The following is a 26,749-nucleotide window of genomic DNA, read 5'->3' on the forward strand; positions in this document are numbered from 1 at the left end:
CACCCCTGCTCTAGATGCTCCTCTATCCCTTGCTGAATTACCAACATAGTATCTGTGGTTCCTCATCCTTCCATAAAGCCGAACTGTTCTTGTTCAAAGAGGAGTTCCACCGTTCTCTGAATCCTAGAGTCCAGGATACAGTTCTGGTATCTTCACCCATGCAATAGTAAGTTTATCCCTTGATAGTTTCCACATTCATGGATGCTTCCTTTTTTAAAATGTGGTGCTCACAGCTAGCTAGCTCAGGTCACAACCTCAAAGAAGTGTTAGGTGTACCAATTCACTTGTGTGCGAGTATCAAATTGATATGAAGTGGGCTAGTAGACATAGATCCATTCACTAGTGCTCAAAGGAGTCAAAAGAATGCCAACAGGCATTGTAATGGGATCAAGCCAATTCACTTGTCTCTTAGAACAGTTCAAAGGAATGCTAGTGCTATTGTCTTTTCATATCTATAACTTGTTGATCTGCATTATATCTGTGTACCCTTAATGCTTAATTAACCCTAGATCAGAGGTTTGTGTTAACATTATGATGAGAATTTGCTTGATGTGTAGACTTCCTGAAAACTAATGAATGTTATCTGTATTGTTCCCACTTATCCATCCCTATTGAAATGAGTGGCCGGCAATTACGCTGTGTGTATCACTGTGACCGAATTACTTGTGTATGCATAGAAAGTGATTTCAAAGCAAGAGCCATTGTACTATTCAATAGGATTCATATTCCCAGTCTACATTTCCTAATTTTTGTCATCAAAGGAAGCACCCATGTTGGTCAACAATCTTGTCAGCTTATTTGCTGTGAGCAAGATCTATAAATACTGGTCTAAGGGAATAGTCTTTCATCTCTGAACTGCTTGGATTCTGTCAGGGGGAACCCTAAGCGATTGGACAGAGGTCCTCAAAGCCATTTTAGGAAGTCCTAAGAGTCTTATGGAAAACTAACAGATTCTACATCACTGCTATCATTTGGACTACAAACTGTGAGTCACCTATAATGTAATTTACCTGCTTTAACTTCTCAATAACTCTCTCTTTTTTCTTAGTTAATAAATCTTTGGTTTCATTTGCTAAAGAAATTGCCTTCCATGTTGTCTTTGGTGAGATCTGAAGTATACCCTGACCTGGGGTAAGTGACTGGCCATTTGGGGCTGGAAGAAACTAGTGTGTGATGATTTTTGGTTTTAATAACCTTTCACCATTAAGTCCAGTTTGTCTGGGTGATAATACAGGCTGGAGTGTCTAAGGGGACTGGCTGTGGCTCCATGGTAAGCTAGTACAGAGATCCAGGAGCACACATTTGTTGTTGATTTGGTTAAATCTAATTAGAGTATACCACCAGTTTCGGTGTGTCTGCCCTGAGATTGGCCTTCTCAGTCGTGACCCATTCCAGGCACCGCGACACTTATGTATTGAGACCAGCGTAGTCTTGCACCAGTCAGCTTGTCCTGACATACAGCTTTAACCATTCTGCTCACCCATTTTATGTCTCTCACCCAAGACTTCCACTGGGCCACTATCACTTCATCAGGTCCCACTGCCTTATTGTTCTTCATTTCCTGAACTGCATTTCTCATCTCCTCCTCCATTATGTCAGGCTTGGGCACCACGTTAGGAACACAAATTGGCAACTCCACAAAAGAGATTTGCCTTATTTAAGAGACTCTCAGAGTATTGTTTCCTCCTGTCCTTTACTTGTTCGGTGTTCCAAAAAGTCTTCCCGATCATTATTTACAACTGGCATTGCAATACCATCCTCCTTCACTTTGCGTCTCATTTTTCTATATTGTAGATCTTTTTGCCAGCTGGTTGTGGATTGTTTACAAGCTCAGGGTAGAGATTATCTCTGGCACCTTTTTTGGCCTTCTTTGCTTCCCTCTTGCTTTGCTTCTCTGTATTCGCTTTCATGTACAGTCAATGGCTTCATTTCTTTTTCTTTACATGCCATTTTTCTTGTTTCAGATTGTTACCTACATTTTGTCAGTCCGCCACCACTCCTCTCTCTCTCTCAGCCACAAAACCTTTTCTGGCAGAGCAATCCACACTCTTTTGAGATACTTGCACTCCTCTTCAGCCGATGCCAAATCTGTTCCCAGATATTTATTCTGGACTGCTTGCACAAACTTTTCTACCACACTTCCCCTTAACTTCCTGTACTTTAATCTTGTTTCTTTTGAGCTAAGTTCCTCCCTGTCCAACGCTTTACAGCAATCTTTGCCAAAAGAGGCTTGTTTTAAAGTACTATCAACCACTAGGTGTCACTTTGAGGTCCATAACTCTACTCCACTGAGACTTCCTCCCCAACATCATATCAAATCTGGCTTTTGTTTCCACCAGCAACAAAAAACAAAATGACTCACCCTCTTTTGGAACCACGTATTGGCTATCATCCATTGATTGGCAATATACACGTCTAGTAATGTTTCCTCTTCTTCATTCATGATGCCTATGCTGAAATTTCCTAGTACATTTCATACTCCCTTTGGGTTTTGCCTCAGTGTGTGTTCATATCACCCGGCACCGCCAAAAGTTACCCTGGCGCTGCTGTGTCCACTAGCACCTGCAAGTCTTGATGAAAATTCTTCTTCGTCAGGTCTTTGTTGAGCTGTATATATGGATATCACAAGCAGCGCTCTCTTTAACTTTCACTCCTACAGCCATCAATCTGCCACTTACCCTACAAACGTCAATCACCTTCTTCCTTAGCTCTCCTCTCACCATCACCCCGATTTCATTATGACTCCCTTTGTCACCGTGTAGGAGAGCTTACAATCTAAGCCCAACTCCTTCACTCCTAGCCCATTGTTTTTCTGTAGGTACAGAACAGCCTCTCTTTACTATCATATCAGCAACTTTCACACCTTTACCAGCCAAATTGGATACATTCAGCATTGCTGCTTTTATAATATGGAGTTTCTTTGGCTGTGCTGGTTCCTACTTTTCATCTGACTGAAGTGGTAACCCCTACAAGCCTTGACCAGGTTGGTTCCTATACAAGCATATAGTTAATAAAAGTCCTTGTCGCAAAAATTAACAGCAGCCGATAGAACAGGAGACCTGGGAAGCAGTAATATTAGACCAACATTTTCACATTTGGATGCCTCCCATTAGGCAATAAATGAGCTGCTTTACAGGGGTACAGAGCAGCATAATGCCCACTGCAGTTAAGCGAGGGGTTCCAGGTGGGCTGACCACTCCAAAAATCAGGCCACAGCTTTAGGCACCCAGATGTGATACTTCTGGCATAAATGTATACAGTCCTGGGCTGTGGATGAGATTTTCACACCTAACTCAGAGTTTAAATGCAGTTTTTAAAATGTAAGTTAAATTATATTTTTACACAAACATACTGAAATTTCTCTAAGGACAAAAAGTAATTTGGTCATTTTAAGTAATGGCTTTTACACATATATTTAGTCTTGCAGGGCATAAGATGCATAACTTGAATAAGTCCTTCCTTTCCTAGGGCAGAATTCTACTTTCAGATAGAGACTGTGGGTAGCTATTGACTCCGATATCCTGTTTCCCCTATATATATAGTTTCACATGAGTAGTGAGGGCAGAACAGTGCCTATTCAGAGATCCATGGTGCCTGTCTCAGAGTGGAATTTTACCTTAAACAATGAAGAAATGCATTATAACAACTATCTTATTCATTTAGGGCCAATTCCTGCATCCACTTACTCAGTCCTTACTTACACAGACTCCCCCTAACTTCAGAATAAAGACCCTAATCCGACAATGAGCTCCATAACAGAGCAGGAGTCTGCCCCAGCAGAGTTCACTGCAGAATCAAGACCTCAGTCCTTATTTACTATGTTAGCTTTTATTGTCTGTAGGTCTTGACAACAGCAAATAAACTAATGTCTAAAAGGTACCTGAAAGTTAGATACTTAGGGCCTGATTTTTCCCTCGCTTACACCAGTTTTAGCTGCCTAACTCCATTGGCTTTAGTGGAGGTACTCTTGATTTACACCAGCATCAGTTAGAGAAGAATTAGCCCATTGAGCCTGATTCCCCACTGTATTATCCTAGTTTTACACCAGTGCCACTCCAATGAACAATACAGTTAAACTGGCGTGAAACTGGCATAACAGTACAAAAAAAGATATTTTTGTCAAAAAAGCAGGCTAAACAGCAGAATCCCTTACTCAATCCTTATACAGGCACTGGCTGCCTCAACAGGAGGTTTGAATGAAGAATAAACTGCAGACTTTGGCCTTTTATTTTTCCATCATGACACTATGCTCCTTTAGAAAACTCAGCCTAAAGCAAAGAGCGAACTCCTCACAAGTAATAGGATGTTAAAATGTCTGCAAATAACTTGTCTGTACAACTTACTGTGTAGTTCATCAAGCAGATAAAAGTTAAATAAAAAGTTAAATGCTACTTCAATTTCATGACTGCTAGTTCTTTATCACTGTCTCAGAATCCGACTGTATTCTGTGGAGGAGGAAACATGTCATTGTTGCAAATTTTACCTGTGATGAAAAGTAATTTATTGTGCCTAACTGTGAAAAGTAAATTGATACCATCATCTAGAAGTTTGTATCTCACAAGGGCTGTTTTTCTATTATTCTCCTCTTTTTTGGAAAGAGCTAAGATTAAAATAATGTAAAAACTTGCAAGCAATATTAAATCCATTTGGATTTCAGGCAAAGTTATGGATAAGAAAGGCTAGAAAGGGGAGACAGCTATGACACAAAACACAGTGAGAGGAGTAGGGTGATTTCTTATTTCTACATGGAATTCTGAGAGTCTCAGCTATCTTGGAACTTCCCAGCCAAGGACCTTTTTTCCTCATTAAGATGACCTTTTGGTAGCCTGATTTGTTAAACTACTGGCCAGACTTTTAAAAACCAGGCATAATCTCATGGACAGCCATCTAAAGACAACACATTGGATCAGTAAAATTGTGGGAGCTCTACAGGATGTTGGATCAAGGCCAGACTGAAAATTAGGCCCCATAACCAAATCAGCTCTGATGACTTCACCCCCCTCAACTGTTATTTACAGTACCCCAAGTCTTCTTAATGAGGATGACGATGATGATAATAACCTGCATTTCAATAGTTCCTTTCATCAGAGGAGAAACATTAACTAGTTAAGGTTCATAACACCCCGAGGTAAGTAGTGGGTATAGATGGTCATTTAATGAACCACTGAAGTACTGAAAGCTCCCATTGCATTGCAATGCCCCAACTGGCCAAAGGTGATGGGAACGCCTCCCACTATTGGCTTTTTTGTCCACCTTGGTGGCCCTCTTCTTTCTCCTCCAACTCCCTCCCCAAGCTGGCATGAAGTCTCTCACATGCTGCATGCAAACAAACACTTCTAGTCTCCTCCCCCTTGCAAAGCCGCATATGCAGCTAACCAGTCCATCTCTTTTGCCCCTTTTCCAGCTCCTCCTGACGTCCCTGCCCTCCCATCTCTCCCTGTCAGCCTCTCTCCCGTCTTACTCTTCTCTGCCTTCTTCTTCAGCTCAGTCTCCGGCTTATTCCTCTTCCATTAATATGTTCTAGCTCCCACCTCCTGCATTTCCTTATTGATCCCGCTTCCCTCCACCCACATCTGTTCCATGTTCTACTCCTTTCCATTCCTCCACCTGGTCTCTCTCCCCCAACACTCTGGCTACGCCCCTGCTGGGTACCTTCTATTGGCTTTGAGTTACAGCTAATAAAAAACCCAAAAAACGGGGTGAAGCTGATAAGATCCCAAAGCAACACCAAATAACTGTTTGGAGCATGACATGAAGAATACCACATCCAACTGAAATTACAGGTAAGATTTTGGTAGGCAGACTGTAGCCAATTGAGTTGGGATTTTCAGGCCAGATGGGTTACAAAAAGTATAATGATAATGGGACCTGTTTGACATGTTTTCTGAAAGAAGACACCTCCAGAAGGACCACACTAGGGCATTTGTTCACTAGCTTGGGGAAAGAGAGTCACCCAGTGAATCACCAACACCACACTGAGGTTCTATGGGAGGTTTCCCATCCAAGTAATAAATAAAAATGACCACTAACATAATTAAACCTCACGGTATGATTGTTCCCATTTTACAGATGGGGAAACTGAAGCACAGAGCAGTTAAGTGATGTGCCCAAGGTCACATTACAAGTCAATAGCAGAACCAGACCTAAATAAAATTAAAAACTCTGGGATCCTAGATCCATGCTCAGCCATTAGATCCTTGTTAAAAGGAAATGCTGGTCCATCTTCAGCCTGCTTAGCTTGCGAGACAACAGTTCTACAAGAGAAGATGGCATGGCTGCAATTTATGTGGATCTATATGTTGGAAAACTTTCTGACTTGACCACACCCCTGGGATAAAGAGAAACTTTATCACACCACAGCCTAGGAAGCTGTTATTTGAGGATACTGGGTCCTATTCAGGTTCACACAAATGAAGTTCTTGGTGAACACATTCCCCTGACAGCCATTACTTTAGTGAGGGCTTCATTCTGGACAAACACCAATGACCAGATTAGAGTTAGCATTCACCCCTTGACGTAGAACAAATCGCAAAAGAGGATAAACAGTGAAACCTCTCCCAATGGGTTAGGATCTAAGCTGACCACTCATAAAAAGAATAGGTGCATACATTCCTTCTGTGACAGACGCTTGAATTTTTGAAGTTATCAAACCTCTTTTTAATTAGTCCTTAGTCTCTTCCCCGAGATGGACACCTTCTGCTCACTGATATGTCAAAATGAGTTTCCAAATGAACTAACCTTGGTAAAACAGAAAAGGCACTCTTCCTAAAATTCATCAACCCCTGGAAATAATAGTCACTGTGGTCCCTAGTTGATGGCCTAGACAAATAGAAGAGCAGTCTCTACACAAAATCATGCCAGATTCCCTGTTAAAGAAAAATACCGCAGATATGGCTAAAGTCTTTGTGAAAGCCTTTACTGCAATGGTTCGTGTAATGGGAAGTGGGGACAATGGATCAGAATTCTCTTTGCGCGCCCCGTAAGTACCCAGTTCATATCGGGGAAACTGCTGATTCAATCAGCAGACTGCATTGAAAGTCCTTTCTGGGGCTAAATCTTGGTCACTTGCCAGCCAACATTCCTGATGCAATTCTTTCCCTTCCCCCCGCCCACAATATTTGAGCCACTGGGCTAGCCCTTAGATCACTGCAGCTCAATGTTGAGAGATGGTCGGTAGCCATACACAGCATTATCAGTGATTTATGACGTTGACATTATCTGCCTACAAGAGACGCACATCACCGTTGGAAGATGCTTCAAGGTAGCCAGTTTTGACTTACTGTGCCACACCCCACATGCCAAACACGGCCACGGCACCTATATATGGTCAAACATCTCAGATGCCGCTCTGCTTACATCTGTTAGTGTCTGTGATGTGATTCGGATGAGAGGTTTCCAGATCGCAAATGTTTACAAGCCACCAAATGTTAACTGGAACCAGTAAGTTCCAAAGAGACTCGCTCATCCAGCTGTCTACACAGGTGACTTCAACAGCCACCATCCTGACTGGGAATAGTCAGCATCAGACTCAAACGGAGGCCAACTCATGGAGTGGGCACCTAACAATGATCTTGCCCTCATCAATGATGCAAAGCAGAGAGGAAACCTTCCACTCAGCCAGATGGTCTCATGAATGCTCTCCTGATATATGCTGGGTATCATCCACGGATGGTCATTCCCAACCTGCATCATGTCTGGTCTTGGAAGACTTCCCACAGCAGACCTTCGACCATCAATATCGGCCTACAACTCCCAATCATTAGAACATTTAACAAGCCAAGATAAAACTTCATGAAGGCAGACTAGAAATACTACACAGATGGTCTAGGGAAAAATATCTTCTGAACCAATTTCAAAACGATCCAGGGTCAGTGTGCAGTCAGCCTTCACATCTGAGGCCAACAAGAGGATCCCACACTGCGGCTCTGGCCAAAGACAGACAATATCACATATCACTGATGACTGCCCTATGACCAGATTTGATGATGGTCTAAGGGCTGAGCACTTTGCTGATGAAGTTGCTGCAAACTGGCTTGGCAAGTGCCATATCTGATAAGAAGATAGGAAGTGCCTGTTATTAGACATGGAACAGATTAAAGGACAAATCAGACAACTCGTTGGGGACTGCTAACAAGCAGGCTCCTCTTTTAGAGCACACAACCCAAGGTTGCAATGGCTGTGAAACAAAAGATGTGCTTGTGTTGCACATATAAAAGTGTCAATTGTGAGATGCATTCCACTCTCACTTATACCAGTTTCACACTAGCGTAACAGTTGATTTCCATTGAGTTACTCCAGATTTGGAGCAGTAAGTGAGAGAATCAGGCTCCCCACGTATTTAAATAGGTTTTAGTCTCAAACAAGTGACATTCAGCAGAAGTTATTAAGCAGGTTCAAATGTAGTCAGTGCATCTATATGTACAATTAGTGATGACTTATTTGAAAGCACTCTATTTGTACTCCTTTATTCTGCTTCCTAAATCTCAAATTAATAAGGGATAGTCTTGATTCTGAACCTGTTTTATCTTACTTATTGAACAAAAATGAGAAAAAACATGAGGTTATCCCTGCTAATGAAGTGTTCAGGCACAAAAAATTATACTTTGCATCTTTGAGAGGAACAAGTGTTTCAGAGATAGAGGCCAGACAAACTAGATTTAAAATTGAAGAGGAGTTATGAGTTGGATTTGGAGCGAAAACAAGTACATTTTTATTTAATAATACCAGTGTATGAGGAATTTCTGCCTTCACATAATTACAATAGTGCTTTTACCTGCTATTGGTTTCTCGTTAATTCTACAGATCATTGTACGCAAAATAAAGCAGTTACAATGCACCTAAACAAAAGAAATGAGAGTGGAAATACTGGGGAAGAAGATTGTATCTATGTGAGATATCTAAGCAAGATTTAGTGATCAATGGGATGGGTAATTTGCTTATTCAAAAATATTTCCACTAAGATTTAAGCCTTTGAGAGAAGAAAAATCTGCTTTTATTTTACACACATTTAAAACCAATTATTGAGACATGATAAAACAAATGTTACTATTAAAGCAATTTTTGACTTCTGCAGCTGCTCCAGCCCTTTCTGTGATGGGAGAAATGGCTGGTGACTCTGCATAGGCAAGGAGTCCATTGGGCACACTCCACACTTTCCTTAATCCTCCCATGCGCCACTCTTAAATAACCCTGTCCCAACACTACAGATAAAGCCCCTAAGGAGCACAACAAAATGCCAAGCAAGAGGCTATAGATCTTACTACATGGGCTCTCTGTGTCCCAACACTACCTCCTCGCATTCACATTGGAAGCATGTGTAGCTGCTTATTTAAAGGGGTAGACAGACTTTACAGTTACATTTTCCAAGAATGCCTTTTGACCGAGTTTCTCAATCATGATTTCCAGAAATCTTTTTTAAAAATTTTCAATTTTTGTCCTTTTGTAATGCAAATGAAATTGCGAGTCATATAAATCCTGCACGGTGCAAGCAAGGTCATTGTATAGGTATACCCAGTGCTTGGACACTATGGAAGTAGGTGCTATAGGAAACCCTCAGACAGATATATTTATTAAAACCCATCTGAACACAGTGTGTAAATTACATACAAACTGTGCAGCAAACACAGCAGCTGCAAACCATATGGTCCTGTTTATATTTGCTCTTAGACACTTTATATAGTACCCATCACTGTTGTTTCTAGGTACCAACTATGGCCTGAACTGTGTTCTCAACATTTCCGTGTTCAAAAATGTTCATCAAGCAAAGTTCTAGGCTGTTTCTCTGTACAAGATCTCTGTACAAGGTGGAGAGGGATTTTTATTAGAATCACGATTGTTTGTAACACACTTTGTAGGCAGGTAAGGTTTGGATGCAAATCATGTTACAAACATTGCTTGGAAATAGTTTCAAACTCATTATCAGCCCTAGTATGGCAGAGACTGTCAGTACATTTCTGATTTAGCTTCTGACTCCACCAGAACATGTACTATGTTATAGTATGGCGGTGTTATAGCCCAGATAGCATTAGGACACAGATTGAGCTTGGCCTGTATGGATGGTACCAACTCATGCTATAGTCATATTACAGAACTGTACAATAGCCCCAAAAAGATCAGGGACACGATGATCTAGCACAGTACGTTTCACAGGGCAGACAAGCCCTTAGGGTTCATGAGAATGGAAGCTGGGAAAGGAGTTGCAAGGTAATACATGGCCAGCAGCTGGTTTAAATTGTGCAGAAATAAGTTTTTATCAACCTCCTCTCCCCCATGGCTTTCTAAACCTGGTAAAATGCTGTCTGAGTACACATGGCAGGCAAGGATGTTCTCTGTCATCCCAGAGCTGCCACAATCAGCTTGTTAGATATTGAGAAAAACAAACAAGCAAACAACAATCTTATGTAATGTTAGGGGAAAAAAGATCCGAACTGCTTGTAATATCAATTCTTATTTGTTACATAAACAAAAATTTTGTTTTTCATTCTCAAAATAAACAGTGACACCCTTGCTCCCTCATCTCCACTGAATTGTCTGCAAGCCCTCTTTAATCATTTACTTCCACTAGGGGTCAGAAAGAGTAAAAGGTTCCAGGATCCCTCAATTTTTCTCCCTTTGTCCTCTTTGAATGGCATTATGTCCATTAACCCTCTGTACAGCAAAGATATAGAAGACTATTAATGAAGTTCCACGCATCATTCAGAGGCAGTGTCTCAAGACCACCACAAAATGCACCCCTTCCTCATCCCCAGGTGGCTAACCGCACTACCCTTGCGGCAGTGTAAGGCCCTGTGAGCTTGTGATAAGCCTGGAGCCCATACCCATCTGGTTGGATACCTCAACCTGAGAACTTTATGCATATGAAGAATCAAAACTTGAGTTTAAAGATAACACTTTTTAAAGATGAAAGCAGGAAGCTCACACCTCTGCTAGGTCTATGTTTTGCGAGAATAAACTAAAGAGTAGAGCACTGACTCATGTTATGGAAAATTGTATTGGCAACCAAAAGAATTAGAACACTAAACAAAACTTTGGGGTATGAAGAATAGAGCAGATCACCAGTAAAAAACAATATCCATGTAGCCAGCACATTTCTACCATCCCTCCTCATTAATCTGCACCAAGGTGGAAATTACTGTATAATCAATTATTATTTGTCCATTTAACAATGGGGAAATGACCATACCATGTAATTGTGTGATTATTTATACCTTGAAAATTAAGATATCAGACTACTATTTACTTATTTCTAACGTTACAGTACAAAAGCAGAGGATGGCAAAGGGAAAAGAATATATTTTTGTAAAAGATTTTATTACTCTGGGTTAGAGACCAAAGATATAGTTGTCAATTCATATCCCAACCCCGAGCTCAGGACACCAAGGAAACTTACCCCTTTGCTTTGCAGTTCTACCTACAATTCAAAGATACCACCGGATGACAGTTTTAACTACTAACAGCAAGTAACATCAGCTTCTGAGTCAACGAAAAATAACCATCGCTCAAATGATTTATGCAACATATACAAGTTTATTACCTAAAAAGTCACACACTGAATTTCTGTGCAACACATCTATTAATTCACCTCACCTCATATAGTACATTACACCAACACTGCAGTGAAAACCTTAGCCACTGGCTGTTTCCATGAAGACTCAAAGCCTTTGGGTTTTTTGCAGCTATGCAAGAAATGTCATGTTCCAATATTTATGACTCAACTAATGGCAGGTTTGGGGTTAGTGTATAGAATTCCTAACTGGTCTAGCTTGAGGGGGGGGGGAAGGATCAGAACAGTTTAGAATAAAGACAACACAAGAGTAAAACATTCCTGCTGGAGAAACTCTTTTCCCTTCTGCAGTAATTAGACTTTTTTCACTTGCAACATTTATTGAGCTCTCTTTTTTTTTTTTTTAAATTGGAAGTACAGAATCTCTTCATGGGCACATCTCCTTAATTTCCTGATGATCTCTAAACTAGCCATTCATTTCTACAGATTATGGCTGATGAGTAACATCAGTCTCGGGCAATATCTTATTCCTAGTCTGATTGTACCGCAATAGTTCACTGTTTGGTGTTTTATCAGGCATGAAATTGTCATCTTCTGGCAGAAACTAAATTTAGTCCTTCAGTTGCCATAGAAGATTGAAGGCCATCTCCTGAGAGATTTATTTGGGTGGCAAAGTGGAAAATGTCATTCAATTGTTAATTGTATTTTAATTCTTCCTATTTTATAATAATCAACCCCAATGAGGAAAATCACTGTGTTAATTTACACTCAGCCCAGTTTGTCCAAACCTCAGCTCAGATTCACTGGAAGGTTTGGTTTCAGTCAACCCCCTACAACCCCATTTCTGAAATTGAATCTGCTAGTGCCAGTCCTGAAATCCAAGAAGAACCCCCAATAGTTCAGTAGGGCTCTGTGCTGGCTGAAGTGTCCATGCTAGCAGACCCTACTGCAAAAACAAGGCCCAAATTTCAGCTGAGTTTCAGGTTTGCAACAGAATGGGGAAAGTTTAATCTCAACTGGAATTTTATGATGAAAATTTTTCAAAGCTCTATTTTAAAAGCAAAGTGAAGTGTATCCTTCCCAACAGACTAGCTTTCTTCTTTCACTGCCCGGCTCTCCATTCAGCTAACACTGTTCTCTATAAACAGGTTTTGAATCTTTTTATTTTGCACTATCATCTGGTAAATAAAAAGAAAAGGAGTACTTGTGGCACCTTAGAGACTAACCAATTTCATCCGATGAAGTGAGCTGTAGCTCACGAAAGCTTATGCTCAAATAAATTTGTTAGTCTCTAAGGTGCCACAAGTACTCCTTTTCTTTTTGCAAATACAGACTAACACGGCTGTTACTTTGAAACCAGTAAATAAAAAGAGATCAGATAATAAAGAGGGTTTTCTCAAGAGCAGCAATACCTTTCTTCTTTACCAGAGACAGAGAACATTTGGGTCCCAAAGCAACAAAAACATGGTGATAAATTTCAGAGAAATGACCACCTGTACTAAGGTTTTTAATTTCCACAAATGTTTTCAGAATGTAGCAAGGGAAAAATACAAAATATCATAGTCTTTCACAGGGTAATTGATTCAATTTTCAATCAAGGAACGAGAACTATATTTAGAAAGGCATAACACATTACTTTTTCTTCTGGTAAATTCAGCAGAATTAAAGGAACCAGATGGTCGAATATCTACGGAATGTTCTCAGATACATTACATTGATGTAAAAATATTAGAAAGGAAAAAATTCTACTCATACTCAGAGTAGTCCTGCGCAGACCACACAGTAAGGAATGAGATCACCATGAACAGCTATAAAGCAAAGTACTTTGACTTGTGACTAGTTATAGAAAAACTGACATAATGAACTTCTGTGAAGTCCTTTTCCTTCCAATATGCGGGGGGGTGGGGGGGAGCTCTTCCCAACTTCTCACTCCACCAGTAGAGAGACCTCCCTGAATGAATTACTTTAATATACATAAAGGAATTCCTTTTAACAGCGTTTCACTGCAGATGAGTCAGTGGTCTAGTCACAGGTGCCCTCACAACAAATAGTTCATGGCTAGGCTCAGCCCAATTCCTAGAGTTCTAAACTAAAGAGAAAAGAAGGAGGGTTGTCTATCAGTTAGGGTGCCAGCCTGGGACTTGGGAAGCCTAGGTTTAATTCCCTGCTCTAGCACAGGTTTCCTGTGTCACCTTGGGTATATCACTTAGGCACCTAAATTCCAATTTTAGGTACTGGGGCAATCCACAAAACTCCTGCATGGCTGCAACATAACCCTGTAAGTGCCTAAACTCACCCAGCATCTCAGTTTTCAGGGTAAAAGTTCCCTAGACAATTAAGTTTCTGCCTCTGGGCATGTGCACTGTTGCCCTTCTTTATGCATCCAGATGTCTATCTCCTGCCTAAGCCCCACGGTGATCAGCAAACTGGGGGAAGATAAGCAGAAGAGTGCCTATCTCGCTTGTGGGGCCCAATCAAGTAGCGATGCTCGATGCTCGGAGGCTGCCTAAAGATCAGGTTCCATTCAAAATCTGGCTGGGGGTTGGAGGGTTGGAACACTCACCTAGGATGTGGGAGTCATAGGTTCATTTCTCCCCTCTACCAGAGGTAGAGAAAGGATTTGAACAGGGGTCTCCCACCTCTCAGGAAAGGGCTCTAACCACTGAGCTATAGGATATTCTCACATGAGGGTCCCTCAGTCTCTCCTGTTGAAGCTGTTCCGCTGCGGGTAAAAACTTACGGAGACACTGGAGCAGACACAAAGAATGACTCTATAGCCTGGCAGATAGGGCACCCACCCATGAGGGAGGAGAGTCAGAGTCCAGTTGCCCTGCTCCAATTAGCCTTTAATTATTTATCCAAATTGGAAACACTTCAACAGGAGAGACCAAAGGAGCCTCCCCCACACACAGAATATCCCATAGCTCAGTTGTTAGAGCACTCTTCACAGAGCTGGGAGACCCCGGTTCAAATCCTCTCTCTCCCTCAGGCAAAGAGATGGGAATTGTACCCAGGTCTCCTACATCACAGGTGAGTTCTCTAACCACTGGGCTAAACATCATCAGCGCAGTAAGCAGCACACTTCCTACTTCCACAGTTTTGTGTGGACTGAGAGGCAGGTGCCTACCTCATTCGCACAAGAAACCCAGGAGAGGGGTTCCTGGTTGTGGATCACTAGCAGGGATAAGCACCTCCCGGCAGCCCAACTTAGACACCTACCTCCTTGAGAGGGGTGGGGCTTAGCATTCCCCATTTCCTCAGCATCCGCCACTGGCTAGCTTAGGCAGTTCCCCACCTGGCATGACGGCTTTTGTGGATCACATTCTCAGGCACCTATTTCGCCTCGTTCACTGTGTAGGGAGCCTAGGCACGTAACTCAGGATTTGTGGATCTCAGTGTAGTTCCAGTGATTTTCATAACACCTGACTTTTAGACATTGTGATGCTCAGCACTGCAACACCTAAGTCCCTTTGTGGATCCAGACCTTAGCCTCTTTGTGCCTCAGATCCCCATTTGTAAAATGCCCATTATAGCACATCCCTCCCTCACAGGGGTGTTGTGAGGATACATACACTAAAGATGGCGAGGCACTCGGATACTATTTTAACAGAGGCTACATACGTACCTTAGATAGATAGGAGATATACTTTAGTACTTATAGATTATCTCTGGAAGGAGAGATTGTCCCTTCCCCAATATACAAAAAGTAGTAGTTTTTTGGGGCGGGAAATCGTTTACTTTGAACTTCACAAACAAAACAAAATTCTGCCAAAAATTCAATTAAAAAATCACTGTTTTAAACACATCACAGATATAATAGCAGCACTGTTCTCACTGCTATATAGCTACGGCTATGCCAGTATTTCCAGTATAGCCACTTTTATTTAATTACTAGGTTTTACGTTTTTAAAAAGAAAATCATTTCAAGATGAAACCGGATATTCCAGGCTCTTAGCCCACAAGTAAAGGTGGTCACTGCTGACCTCTGAAGCATCTGAACTGTGAGAACATTATTTTGTGCTATAAACACTATTAGGAAAGCACTTACAGAACAACAATGTACTAGTATAGTGGATTTAAAAGTATTTTAGGCAGTGTCTGTGTGTGTTGTATTGAAGACAATTTGAGATTTCATACTCTACAGGTTTGTAACAAGGAACTGAGAACAGGATGATAACTGCAGTACACAAATCTTGACTAAACTGAACAGACACTGGCTTTAAAAGAGGCTCAGGGAAAAATTTTAACAATACTTTTTTTTTTCTTTTTTCAAATTAAATATGGGAATGTTCTGTAATGATACATCCCTAGAAAGTATTTACTGAAAAGATTTTCCTCCCACTTACCCATAAACCATCCACCCCCCACAAAATTGATGGAACTGTATATATCAGCCTAAGCTGTTTAATTCAAGTTATAAATAGCTATCCAACGACTGAAGGATTTATAGCCATAGAACACATTATATATACATTGTATTCATTTACCTTTTTTTAATTAATCTGATTCTCATTTACACCACGGGCACTTTACATAGCTCTGGCAATGTAAAAGGGGCCTTTAATGTAAACAAGAACCAGGTAATTACACCCACTTTATGGCCTGTTTACACTGCCAGAGCAGTGTAAAAATCACCTTGTGTATATGAGAATCAAGTCCTGGAAGTTTAACATTGCATGGTGATCGGTATCAATGTGCAAGACATGGAAAGAGGCCTATGGTGACACTTAGGTAAAATTCCAAATCCCTGACTTCAGTGGAAGCTTTCCCTGTGTAAAGACCGTAGAGTCAGAACCTAAAGGAACAAAAAACATCAAAAGGTAACCTTAAATGCATTAATTTACCATATACCACTTGCATGGTTTTAAATGGTTGGGTGAGGCCATTGAACAGAAATGAGATTTTAACTCCTAACGGCCTGATTCTCTGTGCCTGTACCTTGTGCAGTCATTTACATTAGTGAAGGAAATGTATTTACATCATTGCAAATTGGATGGGAAATGCAACCAAATCAGAACAACAGTGTTTTGTAGTCACCCTGAGCTAGTATAAATTGCTGCACATGGGGAGGCCAGTGGAAAGTCAGGCCTATTAAAGTTTGCCAACACAATCCAGGAAAATTAAGTTTGTGCCAAAGTTGATGGCTTGACATGGACCATTACTGTATCTTCACCATGTGGAGCACCACATACTATGTATGCCCATATTAAAGCAACTTTTTTGCATTATGATTGCCATTTTAACATTACAGCAGATGGACACACTCACCAGCAGATAACGATATACTGTCAATACTTTGATATTATAACTTTTACACAGTAAAATAAAATACATTTGTGTTTGCCAAAGGGGAATAGTAACAGTCTGGGTTTTGTGTCTATGAAGCAAATTATTTGAGTCATTAAAAATGTATAAAAGTACAAGCAAAGACCATGAACAAGTCCAACATGCTCCATCTATCTACTAAAATTGTATCTGCATTTCAACAGGGACTTTGGCTTCAGAGTCTGACATTCTTCTTACATACATAGAGCAATCACATAGAAAGAAACCGTAACAATATGTTTTCACTACCAACATTAAAGAGAGAGCTCTGTAAAAAATCCACCCTCACAAGGGGAGTAGCTACCACCGCTAGGAGCGCACTGTCCACACTACCACTTTACAGCGCTGAAACTTGCATTGCTCAGGGGGGTGTTTTTCACACCCCTGAGCAAGAATGTTTCAGCGCTGTAAAGTGGCAGTGTAGACAAGGTCTTAGAATCAGATCCTTAACCTTTAATAACCAGAGTAACCTCAACTACCATTTGAGCCACAAAGCACTCTCTCCTTCGTAAGATGGTGCTATTAACATAGCACTTATACAGAGAAACGCATGACAGCATAGGCTGACTTCAAACGCAGGTTTTTGTTGTTTTTCTTTACAAGTCATGCATTTTTGTTCAATTCACTGTCTGGTGTTTCACAGCAAATAAATTTCCACAACCATTAAACTTGCTGAAGATTAAAAGCAAGTAAAATTCCAGCCAGAAAAGAATTGGTTAAACACTCAATGGATATTTACCTACCAATATGAAATTACCAATAGATGCAGAATTAAAGGTTTTCAAAGAATAATCCTGTAAAAAATACATGAAAGTAAGAGTCACCAAAAAAAGTGTTGATACAATATTAACTCTGATAAAACACAGATAAATGATGGGTCCGTGTAACACTGGATCAATTTGTTAAAGGGACACTTGTTAATTTAAACTATATGTTGTAAACAACCAACTTTTTAACTTACACATTAATAATATTACCACAGACTATTAAAATGAAATAACTTTAAAATCCAATTTCCTTTTCCTTATTCCTGCTCTTTGTGTACTTGTTATATTTCTCTCAGCATACACAATGAAAACCAAAGCGAAGTTACTAATGTATATAAGTGTTTGCAGGATCAAGCCCTTCTTTAGAATGTCTTTTTGGGAGTAGAGGAGGGAGAAACAAGGAAGATGGTGAAGTTTAAAAGGGGATAGAAGTAGGAGAAATAGGGAAGATTCAGATCAGTAAATAAGGCAGGCAATATTATAAGAACACCATTCACTTTTTAATCATACTTCTTTCTGAATACGCTTACCTACCAGGGTTACAAGTAAGACTGAGCTTTATTACAACTGAGATTACAGGAAAATGTATTTTAAACATTTTTCCCCTCAGTTTCTTCATTTTATACACTTTTGGCCTCCTTCTCAGTCTCATTAAGACCCCTTTACACCACTCTGACAGGTAAAGTGGCCTCATAGTGGGTATAACTAAGGCTAAGATTTTGTCATGGTTATTTTTAGCAAAAGTCACGGACATGTCAGAGGCAATAAACAAAAATTCACTGAAGCTGTGACCTGTCTGTGACTTTTGCTGCTGCGGCTCCATGGTTTCCCACCGCCACCATGGTGACTGGGAGCTGCAGGGTTCCCCCTCTGCCCAGGGCAGCTGGAAGTGGCAGGGTGACCATATTTCCCAAAGGAAAAAAAGGGACACCCCCAGCCACTTGCCCGAGGCATTTTCCCCACCCCATCTCCACAAGGCTGTTGCCAGTCACTGAAACCCGGAGGCGGACCCCTCAGGAGTCTGTCACCTATTGCTGGAACCTTGCGGGGTGCCCCCTGTCACTGGAACCCTGCCAGGGACCCACTGGCTGCGAGCTCCAGAGTCCCGCAGCCCCTGGGGCTGATGCAGAGAGTGTCACGGAGGTCTCTGGAAGTAATGGATTCCAGATTCTGTGACTTCCATGACCTCCGTGACATAAACGTAGCCTTAGGCATACCCCTTTACTCTGCCACAGCAATTGTAAATGGTGGTAAATAATGGTGGTGATAACCAGGGAAATGTAATTGTAAAATCACAAATATCAGCAAGGGGACTGAGTGGTAGGCCTTATCAAATTATTTGGTCATTTTTACACTGATGTCAAGCCAACTATGTCCCTTTAATAAAAAGCTTTTGAAAAAGGTGGATGCTATCAGGCAGCTTTAACCTATATAACCTATACAGAAACAGAACAAACTCCATTCAGACGCCTTATAATGCTGGCTGCATTACAGGGGCAATCCGTATGTAAGGATGAACTCTTCTTTTTAGAGGAACAGTTCTTCCAATGTATGAGCTGCAAACTGGCTTTATTTCTGGCATCAGATATGCTGTATGTTCTGTGTAACTAACTGCATGTTTTGTCACTTACCTACCTACAAGTAAACTTTTGAAATACAAACAAACAGTTATCCAAAATACACAAACATACTCAACTTCTTGCACCTCAACTGGTTTTTAATTAAACTGTAGAAACCTAAATACCACACCCAGCACCGGGAAAAACCAGGAAATCTCACTGTTCATGTATGTACACATCTCCCTATGGCCTCTTCTACACCATCCAAGGTACCGGTTGTGTTTTGCTTACTTTGTTTATTTAAAGATTTCCCCTTCTCCACATCCATGCCCTACAGAAAACTGATGCCTTCGCTACCAGCAGTTCCATGCTTTGGATATCTCAGAGTGATCTTCCTCAACTTGGCAAATAAATACCCAGAAAAACAGAGTAACCTCCCTAGGGAAGGGGCAGACCTGCTATCACTGGAGGTATTAAATAGACTTAAAGGAATTGATTGTGATTCTGTAGAATTTTATGCATAAAAACGGCAGTGATGCAAAGGGAATGGACCTGGTGACCCAAGACCTTTTTTTCTGATTCCAGTATCTATGAAGTTTTCATCAGCCAAGCCAAGTGCTGTGGCACCAGCTGTAAACACTGTGGAGGCAGAAGCTTTTAAGACATCAGAGTGACAGCACTGGGATCAGTAGCATGAGCAGGCTATGCTCAGCCACTTCTAATATCCATTGTGCTACTGCAGCGCTACATGCTGACGGAAGATAGAGTACCTCTGTTATTGAGGGCATACATAGTGTTCAGTGTACTGAGACTCAGGGCAAGCCTATACGACCGTGCTCCATCGGCACAGCTGCACCACAGTTGCGCGTCTGGTGAAGGCACTATGCCAATGGGAGAGTGCTCTCCCCTCAGCATAATGATTCCACCTCCGCGAGAAGCAGAAGCTATGTCAGCAGGAGAGCATCTCCACCTGACATAGCGCCTATGTGGATAGCACTTAAGTCGATGTAACTTGCGTCGCTTGGGGGGGGTGCCTTTTTCACACCCCTTAGGGATGTAAGTTACATGGACTTACGCAGTAGTGTACATCAGCTCTCAGGCTCTGTCTTCCAGAAGCAAAGCAATCTCTTAAGTAGCTGCTCAGATTGCCAATGCAGGTGGACATTTTAACTTCTAAACATGTTTTTAAATGATTTAGGATTAGTGAAAGGTGACAAACTGAAACCCTAAATAAACAGTCCTCTCTCCAAATCCGAGGCACGACACAAGCAACTGCAATGCAAGCTTTTCCAAATTGACCCAGCAATACGGCCACCACTAAACAGCCATTGAGAGGACAGTTTATTCTCCATGACTAAGCCTTGGCCTCTTTGCTAGCAAGAGTCTCAGTTAGCGTCAACTGTCATATTCAACTAGAAAACAAAGACTGAAGACTCATGTCACTTAGGTTACTCAGCAGTAATAAAACCGTTCTGATTTTTGGGGCCGGACTCAGATTTCATCGGCCATAAATCTGGAGCAATTCAGAGGATTTCAGTGGACTTGTTATGGATTTACACCAGCGTAACAGAGAGCAGAATCTGGCTCTTGGTTAGTATCAACCTAGGCAAAATCTGAAAGGCCCTGAATGTTGTGGAGCAGATATGGTGTAAACTAGCATAGTTACAGTCACTTGATTAGAGCTATACAGACTTGCACTAGCTACAGATCTGTACCTCCCCCTCAGGTTTTTGTGGGTTTTTTTGAATAAAGGATGGAAAATCTGTGTGTGCTCACAAGAGAGAGAAACACACACACACACACAGAGCTGTATAAAAGTTCCACATAAAATCCTCCACCAACACCACACTCATAAAGCCCATATATTTCAGAAGAAAAGTTGGACATACATAAAAATATATTTCACAAATCATTAACCCAGTGCAACCCACTCATTGCTTCTTATCCTCAGAATACATATAGAGAAGGATTTGAGAAATACTATCAGTCAAGACTATACCTACTCACTCCTTGATGACCTATTCAATTTTAATGTGCTGTTCCTACTACAATTTACAGATAAATTTGTCCTTTCCTACTGGAATAGATTTAGAATAAAAAATCCTAGGTAATAACACAAAGTACTTGGAGCAGTTTTTCTGCCACAAATTCCATTCTACAGCATTAGGTTTTTTTCCCAAGGCATTTTGAGCTCCAAACAAACAGAAACAAATAGGAAGCACATTATACTGAGCAGCACACAACAGACAGGTTGCACTCCCAGACTTTTATTGACATTCAAACCTGGAATGTTTAACTCCCACTATTGTTCTAAATGATGAATAGGCAACCTCCTCTACACACACATGCACGCATTCGGTGTTACATCACGTACTTTGCTTCTAATAGTAAACCTTGCAGAAAGGAATTTTATTTTTACACTTTCTCACCACCCACTCCTAATTAATGTCAATCAGTGTCTTCCACATAGTACATACTGCAAGTATGTGGCCATATCTACACTGCGGGTTTTGGCAAAAATTTCCCACTGTTGCTAAAAACTGATGCAGCTCAATGTATTTTGATCAAGATTCAACTAGGAACCACATGGAGATTGAAAACTCATTTCATCTAGGCCATTGAACAGTACACAAAAAGGTTATAACCTTTGGGTCCAGAATGTAATCTTATTTATACTGGTATAAACCTGGAGTAATTCCATGGACCTTAATACAAATGCTGCAGAAATACAAAGGTGTAAGGGAGAGCTGGATCTGCCCTTAGGTTTCTATGCCTTGATAGCTAATGACTAATAGTAGCAAAAGTAAGAGTACTAGTGACCATCCCACCATCCTGCAGCCACTGCCATTTTTAAATCCGATGGTTGAAATACAAGCTTTGTTAAAGTCAATGGAGCCAGGATTTCACCCCATGTTGTTTAGACCTGCTCTGAGCAGAGTTAGACAACCCAGCATTAAAATCACTAGCAACCATTGGAAGCTGGTCAACACTAGCACTCCCACTGTTACCATCACGAGAGGAGTCGCCACGGTAGCAACAGTGGGAAATTTTTACCTTCAATCCCCCAAAAAATCCCCAGTGTAGACATCGCTTATATCTACAGACCTACACTACACACAAACACAATCATTAACTTCTTTGGATACTATTTTTTCCTTTCTCATGTAAAAATAAATCCAGCTCCAATCATTTCCCTTCCTTAACTTTTGCACAAGAGGAAGACAGAACGCTAAAAAAAGAAAATTAGACACTTCATGAAGTCTGTGATTAAGGCAAAGAAATTAGCAAGACAGATGGGCTGATGCATTAAGGAAGCTCCAGTTCACCATCCTATATTTTCCAAAGCCCTACTGTACACCATTCCCCTTTTAGATTTTTTAGATTGTTTTGTAGTCCAACAATTTTAAAACCATTTCCCAACTTACAGTCCTCCTCCTGACTCTTCGTTAAAAACCAAAAACCAAAAAAAAAACCACTCAGACAAGACACAGTCATAACATCTATTTTCTTCCTCCCTCCCCACATACTTTTGTCTTTTATCAAGTCTGTGTACAGATTTGCTGGAACAAGGTCCTTAGCTCAGATCTGGCTGAGTATCTACGTTCTACAACAGTTTCTCACCAGACTGGACACGAAACCACAACCGTACAGCTACACAAGTTAGCCAGTTCTCCCAGCTCCATCCCACAACACCATGCTTCACATTTCTCAGCGAGTGCTTCCTATCAGGTTCCCCCAGCTTTCTATTTCTCCTTGCTACAGGCATTCCACTGAGTAACAGGAAATCCTTTATTAGTATTAATGTACAGCACTTGCTTTAGGTAACTATAGTACTTCTGAACACCAGCATTCACTGCCCACTCCAGGGAAAGTATTTAGTCAAGCTATGAGCTGGCCAAAGGCCAACATGAGGGTCTTACTTGGGATTTGGAGCAATGAGACGGTTAGGGTACACCTGGCCTCTAAGGTCCACAACCAATAGGCCTATATAAGGTGTCAGTACACTGCGCACAGTGCAAAGCAGAGCTACCACAGCATCCTTACCGCCTTTGTAAAGTGCTTTGAGATCTACTGATGAAGAGCACCAGAGAAGAGCTAGGTATTATTAAAAACCTGACCTCCCAGGCTGCCCTTCCATGAAGAGCTAGATTCTGTCCTGACAAACAAGCATCCAGTTAGCTAATGCAGCTTGCCAGAACCTTGGTGAAGATGAGCACCCAAAAGACCGGATGGAGAAGGAGCAGCAGACAGAGGAGGCTAATGGGAAAGGCCCCAAGGAGATAAAGGGCCTTCCTCACAAAGTATTAAAGTATACTGCATTTTACTGTGCTGCACTGTTTCATTGTGTGTTGTCGGAGGAGCTCAAAGTCTGGGAACCAACATTGCTGGCATTGCCACTGCTTCTATTGTAAAGGCAGAAACCTTAGATTAGATCACCTTCATTCAAAATGTTAATCTCTGCGGGAAAGGAAAAAACAGTAGGTATCTATCTATCTATATCTCTGAGAAAAAGGGGAAAATGTCCTCAATAACAGGGGGAATCTGGTGCCCCAGCCATCATGCAATCTCCTTGCTCAGAACAATTATTAATGGCTGGTCCTCCCCTTGGCTTCCCCTATTACATCTGGAATTAAGCTCTCCTTTCTGCAGGGTGCACAAAGCAACCCTCACCTAGAAAATAAAGTGATTCTGCACTTAGCAGAAATTCACTATCAGTAACAAATGCTGAATCAGGGATTTAGCTGTCTAATCTGCCTAACATGCACTTTAAAAACAAAACAAAAAAAACCCAAATTTCTCAAAAGGTCTTATTCTAAAGCGTCTGTTTATAGTGATAATGTAATGGTGGTGAAGGCACTGCAACTTGATTTCCCCATGATAGTAAAATCTGTAGTGTGGAATACAATTTCAGTCTACTTGTAATAAAAACCCATGGAAATGCATTAATTCAGGACTTAATTCCTTTTCACAATTAGATGAAGTTGAGTAGACTCACTATTAGATGAAGGTGCATTATATCAGAGTTCACCATAAAAGAGAATTTTTTTCCCTCCACCCCACTCCAGTTCCAAATCAGGTAGGAGACATCCGCCAGAGATGAAGAGTTTTCCTACCATTCAGTCACTGCCTCCCTTCCTTCCTTTCTTTTCTCCACAGCTCCAATTGAGATCTTCTAAAAACGTAATCTGAAAGTACAAGGACATACAAAATGAATCAAACTAAACTTTTGAATAATTTAAAATTTAAACAATAAATTAATCAAAAATAGAATTTGAATGGCCAGTATTTGCATCTATGGCATTAGCACCAAACTCCCTATCCCTGTAGCAGAAAATGAACCATGGTCCAGATTCTGTAGTAGATAGCTGAGGTGTCCTCCTTTCCAAAGACCAGGAGTGAAATCCTGACTCCATTGAAGTCAATAGGAGTTTTGCCATTCATTTCAATGGGGTCTGGATTTCTCTGTAGAAGAGTAGCCAAAACTCTGTGTATTAGCCTAGATTTGCCGAAGGAGCTGTTCACAAGCCAGGCTGATACCAATGCTAGGTTGTGATCATGACATGGTGTTGCTCTGTGACAATATGGCTTGTTGCAGGGAAAGATCAACTGGAGGACTACTGTCAGCTGACATGCATGCTAACCACAACTGCCTGGCGATTGCGTTACTATCAAGTTGATTTGGCTCTATCCTGTTTGACTTTCTTTATAACCCTCCAAATTAGAGGTACAAAGAAACGTGTAGGTTGAATGAAAGAACCACTTCATCATGAAGGCACCATCTTGGGCCTCTTCCTCCATGCCCCTGTATCTGATGCAGAGGCCTTTAACGTTTTGGTTTTCTGTTGCAGGAAACAGGTGTATTTGCAGATTTCTTAGAGTTTCTACTACTGTTTGAGACATGGATCAGCTTGAAGCCCTCTGTCTGTAATGAGTTTGCCTCCTGCTTATACAAATGTATTAGTACACATTGTTTTATCAGGGTGTGAACTGAAGATGGCATTCTGTGTGCTTGAAAAGGAGGGGGGTTTCCTTGAGAAGAGATTTGCAACTTGATCCCACTTGATGATTTATGTAAGCAATGACAATGTTAGAGGAAGGATCTTGGTAAACCTTTCCTAACTTGACCAGAGCTAGCTGGACAGCTCTGATAGATTCCAAAAAGGAAAGATCTCCCTGAAGAGGACCATTTGCCTTAGACCAGAGGAGGCTCTGTAGGAGCTCCCCTACCCAGTAGACTTGAGTCCATCATCCCATGTGGTCTTTTGGGGGTCTTGCAGGGGCATTCCCTTTATTTTGTTATTTATGACTGTTCACTGTACAAAGAACATCTTGACCTACTTGAGTATCATCACTTGATATTCAAGATTCTGATCTGTAGGTCTTCCATGAGAAGATTCTATTTCAACAGCCTTAGATGAAGTGGAGCCCATGGAACTAAATCCTGGCAGAAAGCCATCCCTCTCAACTGATTCAGTAGAGACTGAAATGGTGGGTAGTCCTGAGATGACAACACAATAATCAGAGACCTTAGCCAGAAAGCTTATGCTCAGATAAATTTGTTAGTCTCTAAGGTGCCACAAGTACTCCTGTCCTTTTTGCGGATACAGACTAACACAGCTGCTACTCTGAAACCTATGATTCTATGAATGTTTGTTTGTGTTGGGTTGATCAGGAGGAGAATACTGCAGTACTCTTCCAGAAACATTTCACTTAGGGTTCCTGATAGACACAGAAAGGAGCTCCATATTTCTACTGGAGCATGGTTTCCTGAGGCTAAAGTCTCTGGTTATTGTATTGTCATCTCAGAACTACCCACCATTTCAGTCTCTACTGAATCTGTTGAGAGGGATGGTTTTCTGCCAGGATTTAGTTCTATGGGCTCAACTTCATCTAAGGCTGTTGAAATAGAAGACATGGAAAACCTTCTCATGGAAGACCTACAGATCAGAATCTTGGATATTAAGTGATGATACTCAAGTAGGTCAAGATGTTCTTTGTACAGTGAACAGTCATAAATAACAAAATAAAGGGAATGCCCTGCAAGACCCCCAAAAGGCTACGTGGGATGATGGACTCAAGTCTATTGGGTATGGGAGCTCCTACAGAGCCTCCTCTGGTCTAAGGCAAATGGTCCTCTTCAGGGAGATCTTTCCTTTTTGGAACCTATCAGAGCTCAGAACTGTCCAGCTAGCTCTGGTTAAGTTAGGAAAGGTTTACCAAGATCCTTCCTCAATGAAGTGAGCTGTAGCTCACAAAAGCCTATGCTCAAATAAATGTGTTAGTCTCTAAGGTGCCACAAGTACTCCTTTTCTTTTTGGGAATACAGACTAACACGGCTGCTACTCTGAAACCAGTCAAATAAATTTGTTAGTCTCTAAAGTGCCACAAGTACTCAATCTCTTTTTGTTATCTACTGTCATTGCCGAAGTCTCTGCTCCACACAGTAGCATGTTCAGTACAATCACACGGTACAATCTGATCTTTAGCAATGCTGTAAAGACCTCTGTTTGACTAGTTGTTGTTCATCCTTCCAAAAGCAGTGTTTGCTTTTCCTAATCTCCTATCAATATCTTTATCACAGCCACCTTCAAATG

The 26,749-nt window shown here is 41.1% G+C and overlaps 1 protein-coding gene across 12 annotated transcripts in view; it reads right to left on the reverse strand.

Annotated features, from left to right (window-relative positions):
* ATXN1 (ataxin 1) overlaps positions 1-26,749 on the reverse strand; it is a 280,037-nt gene that overhangs the window by 158,450 nt on the left and 94,838 nt on the right. For 9 of the 12 annotated variants that reach the window (XR_012157326.1, XM_073331971.2, XM_073331964.2 and 6 more), the window contains one exon: positions 24,269-24,340. The exons of 2 other annotated variants lie outside the window; for them this stretch is intronic. The gene's annotated coding sequence lies outside the window, so the exon portion shown is untranslated. Of the gene's footprint in view, positions 1-17,571; positions 17,623-24,268; positions 24,341-26,749 lie in introns of all 12 variants that reach the window. One more of the 12 variants, XM_073331969.2, reaches the window with a different exon arrangement.

The sequence above is a fragment of the Lepidochelys kempii genome, chromosome 2 (assembly GCF_965140285.1).
Source record: "Lepidochelys kempii isolate rLepKem1 chromosome 2, rLepKem1.hap1, whole genome shotgun sequence".
Lineage (NCBI taxonomy): Eukaryota > Metazoa > Chordata > Testudines > Cheloniidae > Lepidochelys > Lepidochelys kempii.